The sequence below is a fragment of the Hipposideros armiger genome, unplaced genomic scaffold, assembly GCF_001890085.2.
Source record: "Hipposideros armiger isolate ML-2016 unplaced genomic scaffold, ASM189008v1 scaffold_28, whole genome shotgun sequence".
Taxonomy (NCBI): domain Eukaryota; kingdom Metazoa; phylum Chordata; class Mammalia; order Chiroptera; family Hipposideridae; genus Hipposideros; species Hipposideros armiger.
The window spans coordinates 1,332,650-1,346,972 of record NW_017731378.1 but is presented as its reverse complement, the minus strand read 5'-3'; the positions used below and the strand labels follow the sequence as shown (position 1 = coordinate 1,346,972).

Below are 14,323 nucleotides of genomic sequence, written 5' to 3'. Positions count from 1 at the left end.
TTTAGTAGAGTTGACTCTTCTTTGAGCAGTAATCCACTCTGCTTTATTAGTCAAATTGGAGACTATTTCTATTTTTAAAATAGTCTCAGCTATGGAAGTTGAAAACCTGACAAGTAGATAGGAACTCATTGAAGATGCAAAAGAGTAAATGCTAAAAAGTTAAATTTTTGTGGCCCAAACCATACAAATCTACCAACCTGCTTCTCTGTCTTTGTTTACGTCCCTACCTCTATGCAGGAGAGAACAATTAAAAATCTTAGAGGAACCCTTTTTCTCGTCTATCTACCCTTATATCAATGGGTGAGACATTTTGTTTAGGTTCCTTCCTGTGGTCTAGGATTAAAGACTACTTAGGACAGAAGCATGCAGCCTGGATGCCAAGGAAGAACTCTCATTGTGGAGGCTTTTCTCCCACTAATGAAAAAATACAATCAGATTCCTCTAAAGGCACTGAAACACAAGGGTGTTTTGCTCCACTGTGTCTCCTGTCCTGTGGGGAGAGTGAATGTCCTCTCTTCCTCCTTGTTGTGGAGAGAGTTCTAGGCCCAGTCCTGATGGTCCACATGAGATGTACAATCCCAGCATTCACCCGAGCCAGAGTTTCCCAGATCAGCCATTTATACCACCTTCATGATTTCCACCATATCTACTCAGCATCTGTTCAATTGTTGACTTAATATTTTTTCCTTAAAGCAACTGGCACTTTTTACTTAAATACTTATATTTACCTCACCTAAGGTAAATGTATTTGTAGAATATGAGGTTTGATATGCTAGTTGTAATTTAAATTCACAGTAAAATTAGAAAGTTTGCCTGTTAACGTCCCAGAATCTTCTCATGAGCCCCAGGTCGTATGTATACAGCGTTGTGAGCCGTGGTGATTTCAACTCACCACGGTCCCTTGGCACTGCTTACCGGGATAGCTGAGAAAAGGATATCTGAAAAGCACCAAGAAAACTATTGCAACTATCTTACGTTGATAAGATATTATTTCTTACCATGTCAGAGTAGGAAGCTGTCACCCAGCACCTAGAACAGTTTCTGGCACATGATAAATTTTCAATAAATTTTGGTGAATGAACTTATGGATAATTGAAGACCCATAGGTTATTTACTTCTTATTCTTTTACCCAGAAAATTTCAAAGTGTGACTTCCATTGAAGAGATACTAAGCAGCATCTGCTTGTTCCATGTAGATTAATCTAAAAGGTTAAACTTAACCACACTTAGCTATCTTAGTACCATCATGGCCAAAGGAGTCCCTATTTAGCTTTACTTAATGCTGGAGTTTTGTTTCCCAAAGCACAGGACATATAATTTTAGGTGGCATGTGAAATGATTTCCCATGGTTCATGGACGTGGCATTAAGTAAGATTTGAATCACATAGTGAGGAAGTTATTCTAGTTTCAAGCCTCCTTTGATTCTATTTACATCAAGTACACTTTTTTAGTTGGGCACTAGCTGAATAGCTCTCAAATACTTCAAAAGGCAGGCAACAATATGTAATTAGACTATTTTTTAAAATTTTTTAATTAAAATTTATTGGGGTGACAATTGTTAGCAAAGTTACATAGATTTCAGGTGTACAATTCTGTAATACATCATCTTTATATCACATTGTGTGTTCACCACTCAGGGTCAGTTCTCCTTCCATCACCATATATTTTATACCCTTTACCCTCTTCTACCACCCCCCTCCCCCCTTACCCTCTGGTAATCACTAAACTGTTGTGTCTATGAGTTTTGTTTCTTCATTTGCTTTTCTTGTTCTTTTGTTGTTTTTCAGTTTTATATTCTACATATGGATTTTAATAGCATTGTTTTGTTTTTCATTTGTATCTGTGTTTACAGAGAAGTGCGTTATAGTGGTTAGGCAGACAGGCTTTGGAGTTATTCAGCCTGGATTAAAAAGATCAGATCTGCTGCCTACTGGCTGTGAGGTCTTAGGTAGGTTTCTTCTTTGTGTTTCTTTGCTCTTAACTGTATAGGGATCTAATGACAGTACTTACTTCATGGCATTCATGTGAAGATCCAAAGAGCTAATGCTTGTAAAGCACTTAGAATGGTACCAAGCACTAGCAAATGCTCAATAAATGTTAACTATTGTATTTACATTTGGCAAGTGATAATAGCTTTGCATTGTGGTAGTAAAATAAAAATTGAGAATTAAAAAAGTGATCAATGTAGAAAAAAATTAAGCAAACACTAGCACAGGTAGTAGGAGGCTATAGCTAAAATCATGAAGGTGGATGATTAAACTTTGGAAAAAAGTATGGTAGGGTATTAGTTACAAGTGAGTTAACTAGTTCTGGTAGGGCCACCAAGAGACAGTGTCCCCCAAATCAAATGTTCCATGGAACTACTCCAAAGATTATTTGTGGCCGGTGGACTTGGCGTGGAGCCTGGCACAGCAAGAACTCTATAAATATTTGCTGAGTAATGAATGAATGCAGATCACTGGTACATAGACTAATAAAATTTCTTTGGGTAGAACTCATCTTTTCTATTTTACTTTCTGAAGAAAACGTTGACCCTATTTTCAGCCACCCCATAGCCCATCTCTAAGCAGATTAAGGTAGCGTTTTCTAGCTATTTTCATAATGAAATGGCAACTTTGGCAGCTGTATATTAATATTCAGACCATATGGACTTTCTTGCAAGCAGCAGCAATAGAATATCTTCATTTTAGACTCTCACTAGAGAGGCTTTTTTTTCCTGCAATGTCACTTACACAATTATTGCCACAATCTTAGATGAGATCATTAAAAGTTGAAGAAGGTGGGCAGAGGAATGCTTTCTCTCTCTACCTTTCCATGAATTCCAAGACCAGATATGAATTTTCAGACCAGACAAAACAACAGATGGAAATGTATCTGAATCTCATTACATCTTATCCTGCATATATGCTTTCATTGAGTTTTTTTGTGGTATAGCTCTGGAGTTAATTGGACATGGCTTTACTGTAGAGAATGCTATTGAATATTTCATTAAACCATCCTCAAAAACCATTGTTTATTTTGTTGTGAAGTATTTTTTTCTCTAAGAACCTACTGCATAAATTCCTTTTAGAAGATGAATTATCATCCTTCCTTTTATTATAAAATAAAATTTATTTGGTGGACGCATTGAGTTTTCCTTACTCCTAAGTGGTGGGAAGCTTGGAACTAAAATGAATGTTCTTTTACAGTAACATATATTAGCCTATAGTTGTAAGGAAATATATGCTTCCTATCACTATGAATTTTATTTTATTTTATTTTTTTATTTTTTACTGTAATAATTTTTTTTATTGTGAAATACACATTTAAAAAAATAGTTTCAGCTGTACTGTGAATTTTATTTTAAGGTTATATTTTAATAAAATGTTGTGTAGTCTTTCATTCTAAGCTATCTATAGTCCTATTTGGAAGCAGGAAGTAGTTTAGGTAGTGATAAAGTACACATGCTCAAACTGTCTGTGTTTAGATCTTGGTTCTATTGTGTCCTAACTAAGTTATCTTGACGTTTCACTTAATCTTTCTGTGCCTCATTTTCTCATCAATTGAATGGGAATAATAATAGACACCATCTCATAAGTTTGTTGAGAGGAATAAGTCACGGAATGCTTAGTGTATAGTGGCTGGAAAATCATAACTGAAAATAGAATGCTAGCTGTTTTCAAAAGTAGGAAATGTGATAAATTTAGTAATAAGTAGGACTTAATAATTATGAAGAATAAACTGATAAAGAATTGAAATAGTTAAAAGTTCAATGTGAATTTTTTTACTTCCAAAACCAATGGACCGGTTATTTGTAGGATTGTGATTTGTCAAGGCCTATGTCGCACTATAGGCTGGGTAACAGATGGGCAATGAGTGAGGGTATTTTGAGGCAGTTTTCACTGAACTTATAATTTATTCAATGTCTACATGTTCCTTGTGTTGCCCTGGGCTCTAAGGATTCAGAAATAAACAAAATGAAGTCCTAGCCCAATGGAAATTAGCATGTAGGTTTAAGAGGGTATCAAAGGAAGAGGCTAGCTTCAGAGGGGGAAAAAGAATCTAAACCACAGAGAATGCTAATATATAGTAATTACAAAGGAAAGTATGTGAGTTCTAGTCTTTAAAACTGACCTGAAACATTCACTTCCAGCCAAGATGGAATAACAGGAACCAGAATTATGCTCTTGACTTAAACAACTAAAAAGGTGGACAAACTACAGATGGGTTTCAGATCTTGGGCGGTAGTCAGCACAGGACGGTGATCACTGGAAAAAGGAGACAGACATCTCCAACTTATTATTGCCTAGAAGTAGTTTCTCGGTCACAGCCCATGTACAGGATGCTATAGGAATGTATAGTAAAGAGATCTTTTTCTTTTCTTCTCTGGGAGTCATAGGCCTTGAGGAAGTGATATTTATGCTGAGACCTAAGAGATTTATCTATTCATTCAACAAATATTTATTGATCTATCGCATGCCTGCATTGTTCTAGGTGCTGGGGTGTCCGAGCTGAATAAGACGAAGTAGGTGATTTGCTCTCATGGATTTTATTTCCTGGTGGATGAATAAGCAGGAGAAGGTGGTTGGGAGTGACAGACTGTTCCAGACTGAAAAAAGAGAAGGTTCAATGACCCAGAAGTGAGAGCGATATTAGTATGTTCAAGTGATTAAACTTTTAGTTTGATTAGAATGGGAACAGAAGGAGTTGGCATGGGAGGAGCTGTGATGAAGCTGGAGAATGATGCCAAGATCGGAAAATGGCAGAGAGTGGTAGGCCATGTCAGGATTATGACGCGTTATCCCAGGGGTAATGGGAAACCACTGATGTTTTTAAGCGAAGCACAGATTGGATCAGTTTTATATTATGAAACGATCACTCTGGCTCCAAGTCAAGAATGAACTGGAATGGGCAAGAGGCAGGAAGATCAGTTAGGCAGCTAATACCAATGCCCCAGTGTGTGGCTGTAGAGACTGCATTACAGTATGACAGTGGGATGGAAAGAAGTAGGTAAGTGAGATAGATTGGGTGATAGATTAAAGGTCTGGGGTGGGAGGGAAGGAAGAGAGAGAAGTGAGGGATGACTTTCCTATTTCTGTCTTCAGCAACTTGAGAGAATGGTGTTCTTTACCAAAGAGACAGTTCTGAAGAAGGAACATATTTGGGGAAGACCAAGATAAGTTCAACTTTGGACATATTACATGTGAGATGCCTACAAAATATCCATGTGAAGTTCTCAAGGCAGTGAATACAGAGGTCTAGCGTTCGGGTGAGAGTGCCAGCAAGATTTGGGAGGCTCCAGCGTGTAGATGGTAATAGAAGTCATGGATGTTGGTAAAGGTATCCCTGTCCCCAAAGCATCTTTTTTTTTTAATGTCTTTGTATGTTTAGTAGTTGTTTTAAGGTGTTTCACGCACAACTTTATTCTGTAAGAGATGGTCTTACTCTTTGATCTCCTTTGGTGTACCTCTGCTTCTTCCTAGCTTCTGGTATAAACGTTTGTAATAGTGAATGCATGAGAAACATTTTTGAACAAGAAATCAGGAAGCATTATTCTGGTGACTGGTAAGGACCCACTTTTCTCTCTAACAGGTATATCATTCCACATTCAAGGCAATGGATTCCTTAGGAATTGTAGGCATTTGGAAGGATGTTTCTTCTACCCTGGTGTGTATCCTGGCAGAATAAACATGCCTTCCCTTATTGGATCAGGCAGCCAGGAATGTAGCGCTCTGGGAAATCCCTGAAGTAATGAACTCTGCAGTGTAAAGACCCATGTGAATCATTTTCAGGCACAAGTTGATTGAGCTTGTCCCCAAATTGGCAATGGTTTTATGGAGCAAACATCTGTGGCCTTGGTGGACCTCAAGAAAATAGACTTACAGCTGACAGTTTTTGAGTTAATACTGGGGAACAATTGTAGGGGTGTGTGTATGTGTGTGTGTGTGTGTGTGTGTGTGTGTGTGTGTGTGTGTGTGTGNTGTGTGTGTGTGTGTGTGTGTGTGTGTGTGTGTGTGTGTGTGTGTGATGCATTTCTGCAGAATTCTGTCCCAACAGGGAACATGAGTTTTACATTATGGTTGTTTGCCTTTCCATACATTACTCTGCCTTCAGCCTTTCTCTTGCTGAAGCTGCAGTGCTGCTCTACTCTGATGTTTCTTCAGTGCAGCTGGAGGCATGTCTTTTGGCAAAGTTCTGTGTTTATTATAGTCTCTGTGATGTGCAAAAGTAAATTTCTTCTTTAACTTTCTCTTTAAATACTTAGAATTATGAATGTGGTTTTAATTAAGGATTTCAAATTGAAACATTTCCTTTTTCTTAGGACAGTTTTCGGTTAGAATATTTTAGGATTTTGAGAAATACCAGATCCCCAACTCACAAAGTGCAAAAAAAGAAATCATCAGTCATTCCTTTAAGCAGCCATGGTGTGGCTAAGGTTGTAGGGCAATGATTTGGGTCATAGTCACAACTAAATAATTCTCCCCCCCCCCCTTTAAATAACTACAACCTATTTGCAGATTTGGAAAACCTACCCTAAATAACATGGTGCCTGTTTTTCTTTTATGTAAACTCACGCCTGTTACACTTAGGTCTTACTCCAGGCTTGGCTTTTCAGATCAAATATTGGCTTTTCCTCTTGTAGACGTAGGACTTTGACAAACCAATTAGCCTTTGTGAACCTCAGGAGCTTCATGTACGCACCTCTCAGATGTTCTGCTCTTGCCAAGCACAAAATGAATAGTTGAGGTTAAATGAGTCTATATGCTCTGCTTTCTTTTGATTATGAAATGCTATATGTATAAATATGCTTGTAATTACATGGAAATAACTTTGCAGAACTCTGACAGACCTGAGTAACAGTTGCTGCCTCTAGGGGTTGGCCAGATGTAAGAAGGAGACTGATTGTTCACTATTTACCCTTTTGTATCGATTTTTTTCCATGTTCAGGTATTGCTTTTTAAAAAAACAACAGAGCAAAATCAATGTGACTACAAGCCCCTATCTGTGAATTGTGAGAAATCTTTTATATTCTTGGAGTTTGTCTTTTCAGATATTCTTCAGATTGCCTTCCCAGTCCTAAGTGGTCAGTCTTTACAATGAAAAGTCTGCTATGGATTTGTATGCACGCCAGCAAAGTATTTGTACCCATGCCAGCAAAGGATTTGTGCCCTGCTGCTCTCTCTACTCCGCAATGCTGCCCACTTATCTGAGGACAGCTTGTAGGACCTACAAGTTCCTGCCCAGAAGTACAGCTTTTTTTGCTCCCAGATTTGGGCCTCCACCCTCCTCCCTCCATAGCCTCATGGCCTCAGCACAGGCTGCAAGCAGCTGCTCAGGAAGAAAACAGAAAGAATGATGAACTCATAGGCTTGTCAGGGCTTTCAGGAGGTCTACTCTAGCTGGAAGCTGTCAGCTCTGTTTTATGGGTAGGGTTTGCACAGCTTCCCTGGGTAGATATGGTGCAGTTGAGTCTTTCCCTCCTATGTTGTCAGTATGAGAGTTTTCTCAATGACTTGGAGGAAGATAGAGAATATATGTATGACATGAAGGTGATAAAATCAGGACCCCAAAATATCTGACTAGGCTGCAACCAAATTAAAGATAGCAAGATGGACTTAAATATACATATAGCTAAAGGATCTATGACTTAATGGGAAGAGTGTTTGAGCATCAGTCTGTATGAAAGAGAATTATGATTTTATGTGAGATTTATGGACTACCAAAAACGTTAATGCTTAGGCTGTTTTAAAATAAAATAAAAAAATACCTATGAGAACTATGAAACTCTCACCAAGTCAGACGCTGTCTAGCTATTGCTTTCTGTGTCACTATCTTATTTTTGAGGGGGGTAGTAACAAACTGCAATTATAAGAGAGTAACAAAAATAGAGAAGAACCCGAATCATTGTGATGATGTTTAATTATGATAGCTAGCATTTGTTTACCAGTTTCTATGTACCAGACATTCTGTTAAGAGCTTATATTAGTTTTTGCTGCATACTGTGGCAGATTAGATTATTGTTTAGTAAATATTCACTCCTCCCTCTTCCCAAATCCATTAGAAAAGTAAACTTTTCCACCCCATTAATGTTGAGGATGCTATGTGATTGCTTGGGACTCAAGGTCCAGAGAGTTGACTTCTCCTCCTCTTGACTTTGGACTTGGGCACAGGATTTTCTTTGACCAGTGGTAACCTAGTAGATGTGACAGGCAAAAGCACAGCCTTTTTTTTTTTAAGGCTTTCTTGGTTGGGTTTGCCCTCTTACACTCTTTCTTTTCACCACGAGATGAACATGTCTTGGCTAGCTGCTGGTCTGAGGATAGGACCTATTGGGAGCAGACCCAGACCCAAGCTGCAGCTTTAGAAGTGAATCACAGCCAAGACTAGCACAGATCAGCTGAACTCTAGTCAACCTATCTATAGGCAGGAGAGCTAGACCTAAATGCTTATTGCTAGACTCTGAGTTTTGGGGTAGTTTGTCATATAGCATTATAGTGGCAATAGTTGATCAATATTATAACAGACAACCTCAAAGTCTCCGTGGCTTACAATAAAAACCATTATTTTATCAAAAATCTGTGAATCAGTTGTGGCTCCGCTATACTTGGCTGAGGTGGGCTAAGCTTGGTTTCAGAATGTAGATTGGGTTCAAGTCTGCTTTGTGTGTTTTCTTATTTTCCTTGGACTGGTGGCTCCCTGGGGGCATATTCTCATGGAAGCACAAAGAATGTTTCAAGTTCCTGATTATGTTACTTCTGCTAACATTACATTGCCTAAGTAAGTCATTTGTCTAAGTTCACCATCACTGGGGCAGGGAAGTGTGCTCCACCCACAGTGGCTGTACATGGCAAAGAGTATGAATGCATGGTTCTAATACAGGGAGGGTGTGGAAAGTCGGGAACAACGATCATTCAATCTGCTACCCCAGTGCTCCACACATAATTTATTTTAATCTTTACAACAACACTGTGGAAGCAATACCGTTACTATTTCTCTTTTATAGATGGGGGAAACTGAGATACAGAGTGGTTATTAAGTATCCAAATATCACACAGTCAGTGGGTTGTGGTTATAGGATTTGAACCTTCAGAGTGTAATGCCAAAGACTGTACTCTTTACTGTTATGATTTGCCTCCTCCCAAACATTCATGTGCGCAACGTCTAAAGGAAACAGAGCTGCTTTGCTTGGAGAGGAGAAACCATATGTTCACCATCCTCCTAGTTCTGAAGGGCTATCACGTGGGAGGGAGAGATACGATACGTTTTATGTGTTGTCCAAATGTAGTGCCCCTTGGTAGGGGTAGTGGGTAGAGAGATCAAAGGGATATAAATTTTGGCACAATTAAAGAAAACCTTTTTAACAGTCAAAAGTTCTCAAAGATGAAATGTATCTAAACAGCTATCTAAGCAACCACTGGGCATGGATGTTATAGAGAAGACTCCAGTATCGTATAGAGAATCAGATTAGGAGAGGATTGAAACTGAGAATTCTTCCGGCCAAAAAATTCTGTAATTATATGAAAATGTAAGTTGTTCTAAAAGTAGATATTCATTCTCAGTTAATAAAAACTTTACCAGCAGTAATAAATCAGAGTTTTCCAATGTTTAAATGGCTAAAAATTTTAGCACTAGCTAATAATTAAGAATCTTATGTCATGCTTTGAGTCAGCTGTGCCCCATTCTATAGTATTCCAGATGTGTGCAGCAGATAACTTAGACATGGGTTACTCATGACAGTGAGGTATGAAGACAAATCATTGAACTTCAATACATTGAAGTCACTACCTTACCTTCTTGTCCTGCTCTGGAGCTCAGTTTCCTCGTATGTAAAATGGGTGGTTAGATGCTCTCTAAAGACTTTCAATTTGGCTCTGATAGTCTGTGAGTCTATATATTAAATATGAAGAATTTAAGGATTTATTGTTTGCTTATTTTAAAAATAAAAGTAATTTTGAGGATCCAAAATTTGCAATGCTGTTCTTAAAAAAAAGAAAACAGCCGTATCTATACCCAGACATCTGTGTGCAGAACGAAGTGTGATTGCATGTCTTTCTAAGTAATACATAGGAATCATTCTTTCCCCTTCTTTTTCTCTTCTGCTGCTCATTTATCTTCTCCATTGGATTTTCTGGCAATCTTTTAAGTTTAAAGTTGATAATTAAAGTTTAAAAACCTCATAATAAAGGCAGCAAAGTTTTTACTACCTGCTTCAAGTTCTAAAGAATATTTTTTAATAAAAAAATATGCTAAAATATGTCTGCTAGCAAATTGCAAATGCTCATGGAATTCTTGCTCAATAGAATGTTCTATGATGAGATACACTCAAGTGTGTTGACAGGGTCACATGCTAATGTCCTCCTTGGGTGATGCCACTTGACCTTTCCACTATTACAGTGTCTTACATATGCATGTAACAGAGGTGGTCAGCTGAAAGTCACAGAATGTCAGAAGACAAAAATATGCTGGGTGGGGACAAAAGCACCGCCCTACACTTTAGACTTTTCAGGAGCGAGGACAAGGGGTCATCCAGTGTAATGATATTTGGACCTTCTGTTTCTGCTGAACGTGTCGGTGAGAGTAGAAATATCAATTTCTTGGATCAGAAGTGTCTTACTATGCTTAACGTGGCATGGTCTGTTACCAAAAATGTACTTGTTACAACAAATTATGAGACGGGTAGCTTCCTGAAGTCTTTGTATATTGAAAATTACATAATTCATGATATATTTTCTCAGGGAAATAAATTTGAAGTCTTGTGACCATTATAGAAAAATTTTGGCTTTAATGATGCTTTTGTTCTCCTAACGTTATCACAACATAATGGAGTAACTCAGGAGGAACTGCCCTTTCTTAAATTAGCAAACACTAGAGACCCTATATTTCAAAAGTTCATGCTCCTCCCCCCCCCGGGTGATATTGAAATCATGAGGCACCTTGGAGTCATAAGTAACCATCGCCCCATTCCTGACCACTGGTGATACTAGGGTCTGCCTGCCACAGTGTTGAGATGTGACCTCGGAGACCTTTTTTTCTGCATCCTCCCCTCTTGATGGTTGCCAGGGTCTTTCCCTTTTGGTTGTCCAGTGACCCTCTGATATGGCTGCCGTCTTATATCTGTCCTTTTCTGGATTCTTCAAGATCCTTTCTTGACCCTGTATCTATCAAAATTTACCTTCACATGATTGCTTCAAGGCCCTGTCTTGTTCTAGGCATAACTGATGATCTACTATAGTAAGTAATAAAGTAATAATAGATGAAAACACATGAATGCATTTACATATATTTCAATATGGTTTCCAAAACGAAATTGTCTCTGCGGCCTAGATATTCTGTGGGGGCACTCCAGGGGTCCCTTGGAGGTAGGAGGATTCTAGATTCCTCCCTTCCACTGCCTCTCTACCCTCTACTGCTCCAATCACAAGAATTCTAGCTTCATCTGTTTTATAATTTGAACTTCCATGTAGGATTTCATTAAATAAAATATTCAGTGAATAAAAAAGATTGGAAGAGCACTTTCTTAACCCCAAATTGAGATGAATATTGGGGCTTCTCTTTCTCTGGCTAGGTCTTATGTGAAAAAAAGAGCTTCTTCACAGTCTGTATTCGGCTATACTTAACGCATGCTTCAGATGGTTATGTGGGTCAGAGAACAATGTCTTGATTACGACTCATTTTGAACAGCAAATGAAACAAAGCTCCACACCTTTCATAATGATAATATTTTAACATCTTTACCAGCTGAGAATTTTTTTTTCACTGAAATGTTTTAATATCAGAAGCCAGCTGCTCTGCATTCATTTACTCAATCGGAATGCATTTATGAAGCAATTCACATAGTGAATTATATGTTCCCTGCCCTCAATGAGCCTAAAATCCACACTTTGTTTGTGTGTGTTCTTGGGGGGAGTGGGGGGAGGGCATATAAGTTAGAATACAGAGTCAAATGAACTGAATAGTTTCAGAGATGTGCAGAAGGCTGATAAAGATATTAAATGGAATTATTTTGAACTTATGGGCATAGGGAATCTGGGAGCAAGGCTTAATGAAAATGCTGCCTTTTGAAGTAAGTCTTAAAAGGGCTTTCAAAAGTTGAAAAAGGAAACATAGCTTCATGATTAGTGGATCATAGCACAATATCCAAGATTGTGCTAGATTGCCAGGGTTTATCTCCTGGCTCTAACACTCACTAGAAGTGTGACTTGAACCAAGTTGTTTAACTTCTCTTGGCCTCAGTTTCCCCATGCCACCAGAGTCCTCTGAAGAGCTCCAGGTGTAGACTTGGGGATGCCATTAACATCACAGCATGACCACATTTTAAATGATATTACTTTTTGCCAGCCAACCAGCAATAATCATTTATAATGAAGACCGGCAAATTTTTTCCTGTAGAGGGCCATATAACATGTGAGTGCATGTGTTTTAGGCTTTATGAACCATATCGTCTCCTCAATGCTGCTCTTATATGTGAAAGCAGCCATAGACAATATATAAACCAATCAATGTGACTGTATTCCAATACAACTTTAACTATGGACACTGAAATTTGAATTTCATGTAATTTTCGTGTGTCATGAAATATTAGTCATCTTTCTATTTTTTTTTCAACCATTTAAAAATGTGAATACAGAGCTTGCGGGCCATACAAAAACAGGTGGTGGGCTGGATTTGGCTTGCAGGCCATAGTGCTAATTCCAGAAATGGAACACTGTCCCCTTGGTGAAATGAATTCTGCATTCTAAACAGTGGACTTTGAAACAGACTTTTGTAATACAACCTGTTGGTAAGGTAGGGGCTATGTAGCCTCTGCTGTATATTCTTTTTACAGCCCCCTCTGCTGGTTGATTTTATTCACAAATACATTATCATGAACAGCTTCTAAGGAATTCATTTCCCTTACAAATAATTTGTAATACCAACTCACATTTACTAGTAACATTGAGTTTGGCATCCTTCCATGCAATTCAAAAGAGACTTTTTAAGCAAATTTACATGTCCAGCTTTCAGTCTCTGGTACAGACCACTGTTCTTCCAAACAGTTTTCTCTCACTTCCTGCTGATGTATTAATGAAGATTGGGGCTTTAAGATCATGAAGGTCAACCTACCAAGTATAGGAATGAAATAACTGTTGTCAAATTTGGTTTTCTCTCAGTTTTCCTAAAAATATCTCAGATTTTTCAGGTTGCCAAGGAATCAAAGCTTAATAATCATGCCTCATTTGTTTTGTTTTGTTCCATTTCACAGGCTGCTAATTGCCAATACTTATTCTATAACAGACAATCAAGGTCAAGAGTGGCAGAATTTATAGTTTCTGGGTTAACTGTTGTCTTGGTAGTGAAAACCTAAGTTTCAACCTCCAGAAGTAGGACTGCTAAAGACTGAGACAGATTCATTCATGTAGGCATTCAACAGCCATTGTTTAGCATTGGGAAGCTACTAAGGCTTTCTGAGCCTCAGGGTATCTGGGAGATGGGAAGAATAGCTATTGTGAAGCATTGTTAAGGATAGAATGAGGTGATCCAAGTGATACCTGATAGCTATTGATAGCTGTATTATTCAATAGCTATTATTGTTTTCCTTTATGACCAGTGTTATTCTTTTATAATCTACCTCTTTCTCAAATAGTTTAGCCTCCACAATTTTTCCTACTCACAATGTTTTGTGATATCACATTATGTTACATTTTCTCTTCATCTCTTTGACACCCTACATTTTAGAAAAGTCTCTGTGCTCTGCAAATGTGAAGTTTCCACCCTGCATTCCCTGTTTCAGACAATGCACACAAAGGCTGAATAAAACTGCCCTGGGCCAGGTCCTTCCGTAAGTTTATTCTTCATACATCTTTATTAAAAGTCATATACATTTAACCCTCATCTTTGCTTCTGAAAATTAATATAATTCTCTTTTTTTTAATTAAAATTTATTGGGGTGACATTGGTTAGTAAAGTTACATAGGTTCCAAATGTCCAATTCTGTAACACATCGTCTATATATCACATTGTGTGTTCACCACCCAGAGTCAGTTCTCCTTCCATCACCATATACTTGACCCCCTTTACCCTCATCTATCACCCCTCCCCGTTTACCCTCTGGTAACCACTAAACTATTATCTATGTCTATGAGTTTTTGTTTCTTTGTTTGTCTTGTTCTTTTGTTGCTTTCAGTTTTATATCCCACATATCAGTGAAATCATATGGTTCTCGACTTTTTCTGTATGACTTATTTTGCTTAGCATAATAATCTGGAAGGCAGTGTGGCGGTTCCTAAAAAAATTAAGAATAGAATTACCATACAACCCAGCAATCCCTCTCTTGAGTATATACCCCAAAAACCTGAAAACATTT

General features: G+C 38.1%; 1 protein-coding gene across 2 annotated transcripts in view; it reads left to right on the top strand.

The window, feature by feature from the left end:
• Positions 1-14,323, top strand: part of HPSE2 (heparanase 2 (inactive)) — a 575,409-nt gene that overhangs the window by 218,044 nt on the left and 343,042 nt on the right. The gene's annotated exons all lie outside the window — the stretch shown is intronic.